The 8212-nt window shown below is 37.2% G+C and overlaps 1 pseudogene; it reads right to left on the bottom strand.

Moving 5' to 3' along the window:
* Positions 1 to 6816: 6816 nt before the first annotated feature.
* Positions 6817 to 7411, bottom strand: LOC102841177 (annotated as a pseudogene).
* Between the last annotated feature and the right edge of the window lie 801 nt (positions 7412 to 8212).

Below are 8212 nucleotides of genomic sequence, written 5' to 3'. Positions count from 1 at the left end.
ACACCAGAACTCCACTACTATTATAGTATTCTATTTCTCTGTAGATGAAAACCTTTGCATGTTAAATAAAACACTCTGTTAGTGGAGTAATTCTTGGCTCTGCTTCTCTTCATCATGCTTCCAGATCCATTTGCTAAGTCTGAGTTTGCAGACTTTGACATCTTGGAGGAGCAGCAAGAGTAAGTGTGCTGAAAATAACATTTTGTTGAAGGTCAACTGCTTCAAAGTAATTTACCTTGGGGAGTAATGACCAAGTCTAAGTCTTTCAAGACCAGAAGGAAACTAGTTTTTTCTCTCTTCTTTTTGAAGTGCATATGGTTCCATAAAATAAGCACTGGACTGTGAACCACAAAGTCTTTGGTTTAAGCCCACCTGCTGCTCCATGGAAAGATGAGGCTTTCTGCTCCCACAAAGGTCTGCAGTCTCAAAATCCTATATAGGGTCACTATGAGTTGAAACTGACTTGACAGCACTTAACAACAGCAACAACATAGTTATAAATGGGAGCATGGTGGTTTGATAGGATAAGCACTGATTGTGAATCTCAAGGTTGGCAGTTCTAGCCACCAGCTGCTCTGAGAAAGAAAGAACCAACTTGGCCACACTTAACAACAACAAAATAGTTCTAAACAATTGACCAAAGGAAGTTTATGATAAAAATTGTTCCTCAACTTTGACAGTGACATTCTCTGCTGTGATACATGTAGTTGTCACATAAAGAATACATATTAATTTCTGTTGGGCTTCTTAATTTTGGGTGAAAAAAAAAAACAAGCAAAAATTATGGTGAGGTTTATTTTCGTAAAATAGACAAGTACCAAATGATTCAAGATTCTGCTCTTCTCTAACTCTATATAAACATTTATCTCCTTTATTTAGTTTATGCAAATGAAAGGGATTTGTGGGAGTATGTATGCCAAATCTTCAGTATAACTGCACAGTTTTAAATTTCAGGATTGTGGTGAAGACTCAGTATCTAAAATGTGGTGACATTTGAGTTCCCCAAGACCTTATAACAAGCTTTATGAATTCTTTAGTTAAGACTTTTTTCCTTGGGCTATTTTCATGTCACCAAATTATACTGGTCCTAATTCCACATGGTAGCTCTGATACCAAATCCCATTTATGAATATCTACTGTTTTTCCAAATTAAAAAATGTAGACTTAAAATTACTGAATTAAACAGTACTTAATCTGAGAGTTAAGATTTCAAGGGAGGGAAGACAAGAGTCCAGTTAGATAGTATTCACTTTAAGGCTAATATTTAATGATACTGCTTCCAGAATAACATAGCTCAAGTGTAGTCTCCAGACTTTGATTAAAAGTCTCTTTGAAAAAGAACTCACATTTCATTTTAAACTCGCCTTTTACAGGGTAGATCCATAGTGCTGAGGTTTCAGGCCAATTTCCTGTTACAATTCCCTTCATATGACTCGATTTTGATTGTCAGAAATTATGTTGGTAGAATATACGGAGCTTAGCTTGTTTGTATTTAGCTGGGAAAGGTCATGTTGGCTCTCCATTTGCTAGAGGGCAAAAAACACTATAGTTTTCATACATTTTCCCTGACAAAATGTCTTTATCTGGTTAGAGGATGTCCATTTAAAATGTGCTTTTTGGCTACTGTGTTGTTGTTGTTAAGGGTCTTTGAGTCAGTTCCAACTCATAGACATCCTATATAGGGTTTTTGAGGAGCAGCTGGTGAGCTGGAACCACCAACCTTATGGTTCAAACTGACTTTGTAGGTCAGCGCATTAACCCACGGCGCCACACCATATAAAGTTTTCTATACCGCCACTTCATTCACAACTAACATATTAATTGAAAGCAAGAAATTTATATAAATTCAAAGATCTAAATTTTTTTGCCACTTAATTCTCTTGAACATCTATAGTTTGTATTGCACATTGCTCAACAACAAATGAGATGAGACATGTATATTAGTAACTATCATTCCAAACAGTAAATAACAAAGATCCCACAGAATAATACAGGCAATAAATGTTAACAAAGTGATACTTTCTGGCCAGGAAAGCCTTCTTAAGACAGTAGTATTTGTGTTGGGCCTTAAGAGGTAGATAGGAAATGTCAATGGGCAGATACATTTAACTGCTATTGTACTATTTTATGTTACGTGTTTTCATTTAAACTATTTTCTGATTTTCTCTATATTTAAAAAAAAATTTTTCTTGACCGATTGTTTAGTAATATGTCACTCAATTTCTATATATTTATGTATTTTCCAGTTTTTCTTCTGCTATTAATTTCTAATTGTACTCCACTGTGGTAAAATGTATATATATGTGTTACAGAATTCAATCTTTTTTTATTTAGTTGATTTTTGTTAATGATGTTGTATACCATTTTGATTCCCTTCTTTCCTTTTCTGTTTATCTTTTAATTATTTTCTTAATGGTAACCTTAGGGATTGCAGTTAACATCTTAATCTTGTTGTTGTTGTTGTTAGGTGCCATCAAGTTGATACCAATTCATAGCGACCCTATGCACAACAGAATGAAACACTGCCCGGTCCTGGACCAACCTCACAATTGTTGCCATGCTTCAGTACATTGATGATGCCTCTTTGCCAATCCATCTCGCTGGGGGTCTTCCTCTTCTTGTCTGACCCTCTACCTTACCAAACATGATATCCTTCTCCAGCGACAGGTCCCTCCTGACAATATGTCCGAAGTATGAGAGACAAAGTTTGGCCATCCTGGCCTTCAAGGAGCACTCTACACATCTGCCAATACAGATCTGTTGGTTCTTTTGGCAGCCCATGGCACTTTCAATATTCTCCTCCAACACCATAACTCAAAAGCATCAATTCTTCTAGGGTCTTCCTTATTCACTTTCCAGCTTTCGCATGCATATGAGGTTATTGAAAATACCATGGCTTGGGTCAAGCGCACCTTAGTTCTCAAACTGACATCATTGTTCTTCAACACTTTAAAAAGGTCTTGTGCAGCAGATTTGCCTAATCCAATACATTGTTTGATTTCTTGACTGCTGCTTCCATGAGTGTTGATGGAGGATCCAAAAAGAATGAAGTCCTTGACAACTTCAATCTTTTCTCCATTGATACGAATATTGTTTATTGGTCCAGTGGTGAGGATTTTTGTTTTCTTTACATTGAGATGTAATCCATACCAAAGGATGTGGTCTTTGATCTTCATCAGTAAATATTTTCAGCAAGCAAAGTCGTATCATCTGCAAATCGCGTATTGTAAATGAATCTTCCTCCAATCCTGATGTTACATTTTTCTTCATATAATCCAGCGTCTCAGATTATTTGCTCAGCATACAGGTTCACTACATATGGTGAAAGAATACAACCCTGTAACACACCTTTCCTAATTTGAAACCATTCAGTGTTTCCATGTCCTATTTGAACAACTGTGTCTTGGTCCATGCATAGATTCCACATGAGCACAATTAAGTGTTCCGGAATACTCATACTTTGCAATGTTGTCCATAACTTGTGCCTTTGTGTAGTCAAAAAGGCACAGGTAAACATCTTTCTGGTATTCTCTGCTTTCACCCAAGATCCATGGGACATTAGCAATGATACCCTTGATTCCACGTCCTCTTCTGAATTCGCCTTGAACCTCTGGAAGTTCTCTGTCAATGTATGCTTGCAACTGTTTCTGTATTACCCTTTAGTAAAACTTCACTCGCATGGGATATCAAGGATGTTGTCCGATGATTTCCGCATTCCGTTGGGTCACCTCTCTTTGTAATGGGCACAAATATGGATATCTTCCAATCAGTTGGCCAAATTTCTTGGCATAAATGAGTGGATGCCTCCAGTGCCGCCTTACTTTGTTGAATGATTTCAATTTTTATTCCATCCATTCCTGGTGCCTTGTTCTTTGCCAATTCCTTCAGTAAACCTTGGACTTCTTCCTTCAGTATCATTGGCTCTTGATCATATGCTAACTCTTGAAATGATTGAACATCAACCATTTCCTTTTGGTACAGTGACTCTGTATTCCTTCCATCTTCTTTTGATGCTTTCTGCATAAGTCAATAATTTTCCCAGAGAATTCTTCAATAACGAAAGTTGAGGCTTGAATTTTTTCTTCATTTCCCCCAACTTGAGAAATGTTGAACGTGTTCTTTCCTTTGGGTTTTCTGACTGCAGATCTTTGCACATTTCCTTATAATATTTGACTTTGTCTTCTCGAGCTGACCTTTGAAATTTTCTGCTCAGCTCTCGGACCTCTTCATTTCTTCTGTTTGCTTTAGCATCTCTATACTGGTAAGCAAGTTTCAGTGTCTTTTCTGACATTCATTTTGACCTTTTCCTTCTTTTTTGTCTTCTTAATGACATTTTGCTTTCTTCCTGTATGATGTTCTTAATGTTATCCCACAACTCTTCTGGTCTTTGGTCTTTAGTATTTAATGTATCAAATATGTTCATCAGATGATGTCTAAATTCAGGTGGAATATATTCAAGGTCATATTTAGGCTCTTGTGGACTTATTTTCATTTACTTCAGCTTCAGTCTGAATTTTCATAGGAGCAATTGATGGTCTGTTTCACAATCTGCCCCTGTCCTTGTTTTGACTGCTGATATGGAGTTTTTCCACTGTCTCTTTCCACAGATGTAGTGAATTTCATTTCTGTGTATTCCAGATGGTGAGGTCCATGTGTATAATCCTCTCTTATGTTGTGTAAAGGAGGTATTTGAAATGAAGAAATCATTTGTTTTGCAGAATTCTATCTTAATCTTATAACAATCTAATTTGAAGAATCGCAACTGAGTTTCACCAACATACAAATACTCTGCTCCTGTGCATCTCTCTCCCTCCTTGTTTATAATGTTGTCACAGATTGCATCTTTATATATTATGTATCCGTTTACATTTATTTGCAATCATTTTATTTTATGCATTTGTCTTTAAAATCATTTAGGCGTAATAGAGAAGTTGCAATCCTTGCTGTTATATTACCTATGCAATTATGTTTATCAGGGCTCTTTATCTCTTCACATAACTTAGAGTTTAGTTCCTTTAACGTTTCTTGTAGAGCAGATTTTTGTTGTTGTTGTTATTGGGTGCCATCCAGTGGGTCCCAACTCATAGCTACCATATATGTTACAGAACAAAACATTACCTGGTCCTGCACCATTCATGATGCAGGAGATCATGGTTGCAGATACTATGTAAATCTATCTAATTGAGGGTCTTCCTCTTTATCACTGATTTTGCCAAACATGATGTCTTTTTCCAGGGACTAATGACATATCCAAGTACATGAGGTGAAATCTCTCCATTTTCACTTCTAAGGAGCATTCTGGCTGAACTCCTTCCAAGAAAGATCTGTTCTCCTAGCAATCCATGGTAATTTTAATATTTTTCACTAACACCATAAATCAAATGCATGCCTTTTTCTCGGATCTCCCTTATTCACTGTCCAATTTTCACATACATATAGCATGTCTAGTAGTAACAAACTCGTTTAACTTAATTTCTTCAGTTTTAAAGGATAGTTTGCCAGATTGAGAATCACTGTTGTTATTGTTGTTGTTAAGTACTGTTAAGTCAATTTCTATTTATAGTGACCCTGAATAGGCTTCCCAAGGAGTGACTGATGAGTTTGAACCACCTACCTTGTGGTTATCAGTCCAGTGCTTATCTTACAGTGCCACCAAGACTCCATAGAATTATTATTAGCAGTTTTTCCTCTTTCAGTATTTTAAATATACCATCCCACTGTCTTCTGGCACCATAGTTTCTGATGAGAAATCACTATTAATCTTATTGAGGATCCTTTATTAATAATGTCTTGCTGTTTGCACATTTCTTTATCTTTATCTTCTAACAGTTTGACTTCAATGAGTCTTGACATGGAACTCTTTGAGTTTATCCTACTTTGAGTTCATTGAGTTTCTTCATTGAAAAGATGCACATATTTTACTAAATTTAGAATGTTTTCAATCATTATTTCTCCAAATATTTTTTCTGCAACTTTTTCTCTCTCCGTTTTGGGACTCCCATAATTCATATGCTGGTCCATTTGATAGTGTTCCACAGGCCACTGAGGTTGTTTTATCTTTTTCTTTCAACTCCTCAGACTTGATCATTTCAGTTGTCCTATATTCAAGTCCTGGTGTGGCGCTGTGGGTTAGCGCTCCAGACTGCAAATCCATTTGAATTGCAAGGTTGGTGGTTCAAGTTCACCAGTTGCTCCTCAGAAACCCTATACAGGGTCGCAATGGGTTGGAACCGACTCGATGGCACTTCCTCTGTCCACTAAGATCTGCTGTTTAATTCCTTTATTGTACTTTTCAGTTCTTACAGTACTTAGTGCCAGAATTTCTATTTGGTTCCTTTGTATGATAGTTTTCCCTTTATGATATTCTCATGTTATACCTTATCCTTGATTCAAAGTTTGCTTGATTGCTATAAACCTTTGACTGTGTTCCAGAGTCTGAACAGTAAAGATGACCCAAGAGTAAGTTAAAAATATTCTTTAGACTAATTTTTAGCTATTATTAATTTATTCCAAATCCTAATCTCTTTAACCTAACCCTAACCCTAACCCTAAACATTCAATTGATTCTCCTTGCCATTATCTTAATTATAAAATCCTTTCCTGGAACATCTGTGCAATTCCAAAAAGAATGGTTCTTAAATCAACGATAATGTAATGAGTACTTCCTAAGCATCTGGTACTGTGGTAGCTTCTGTATGTACATTATTTAATTATACTGACACTTGTTCCATGAAACAGGTTCCATTACTATACTTGTTTTACTAATATAAAGAGACTTTCCTTGATTATACACCTGGTATGTGATACAATTTAAGTTCACATCTTTTCAAAAGGAAGTGAAACAGAATGGTGGCTAAGCGCTGCAATGTTGGGATCAGATAAGAAGGCCCTGGCATTTCTCATTAATTTACCATCAGACTTGGAGATCTTAATCAGGCAGTCACCAAGGCTCCTGAACTTTCTTTCGGCACCAGCTTTCTCCACATCAGCTGCTAGACAGTAAGGACAAAATAAAGAAAATATATAAAACACAAAGATGAGGTACTGGCAGCACCACCGGATGCCAGATTCCCAGCAAAGTAGCATCAAAACTGGGTCCTCTTGTCGATACCACTCAGAAAGATCTGCTTGTATTTATCTTTGAAGGCAAAGTTGAGAACTTGGGTAGGGAGTATTGGGTGACATTGGCCAGGTTACCATGCCAGAAGGACAGAACTCTCTGCTCCTTGGGGATATGAGGGACACAGTCGTAATGTCCTTGTACTGCTTATCTGCAGTCATTTGCTTGCTGGCAGGCTGTACCTACAGCAGCAGCTTGACCCATTTTGGGTGCTACCATAGTTTTGGAGATGACTGCAGCTACTCCACCTGCAAGGAAGTCCTTGGCGAAAGGCACAGTGGCATCTGCCATGTTGAAAAAGGAATAGGCCACGGGCGACAGCAAGACTGGAACTGAAACTGTCTTTGCTCTAGGGGTCTTAATTTGCTTGCTTTTATGGGCAAAGATTAGTCTCATATTACAATGAGTGGAGATAGGGCAACAAAGTAAGAGATACATCTGTGGCATGGACACTAGGCTCAGATGATGAGTTTGTTGAGAGACATGAAAGAGATATACTCAGGAAGCTTGGTTATGCCTATGCTTCAAGGGGGAAGCTAATATTTTATCAAGTCCTAGAGCCAGGAAAGAATGGAGCCCTAGAATTTATTTGGTGCCTAAGTTAGGATGTTCATTAGGTAAACTTTGTCTTTAAAAGAACTTTACTCATTCCCTTTCTGTGAGGTAAACATTATTGCTCTGGAAGGCAGGGATTACAATGTACCCATTTTAGTATTCCTAGTGACCATTGCTGTGACTGTCCCATAGTAAAAACTGTGGAAATGATGAGGGAGAGGGATCTCATTCACAATGAATAGGTCCTTCCTTTTCCAGTATGGATCCAAGAAAGTCCAACATAACTAGACATCTAATTTATATGAATAAAATGTCACCCTAAACTCTAGCCCAAATGTAAATCGAAGTGGAATTGGCCTGGGAATAGGGAAATTTAGCAGTCTGAGGAGTTTCATAATATCGCGAGAGAATTATTTTTTTTATGCTTTTGGCAAAGCTTTTTCTTTACTTCATTTAATGGTGGTGGTGGTGGTGGTTATGTACTTTGGAGTCAGTTCTGACTTATAGCGATCGTGTATAGGGTTTCTGAGGCTGTAA

This window comes from Chrysochloris asiatica, unplaced genomic scaffold (assembly GCF_000296735.1).
Source record: "Chrysochloris asiatica unplaced genomic scaffold, ChrAsi1.0 scaffold00263, whole genome shotgun sequence".
Classification (NCBI taxonomy): Eukaryota; Metazoa; Chordata; class Mammalia; order Afrosoricida; family Chrysochloridae; genus Chrysochloris; species Chrysochloris asiatica.
The sequence above is the reverse complement of the archived record's forward strand: the minus strand, read 5'-3'. Positions and strand labels throughout refer to the sequence as shown.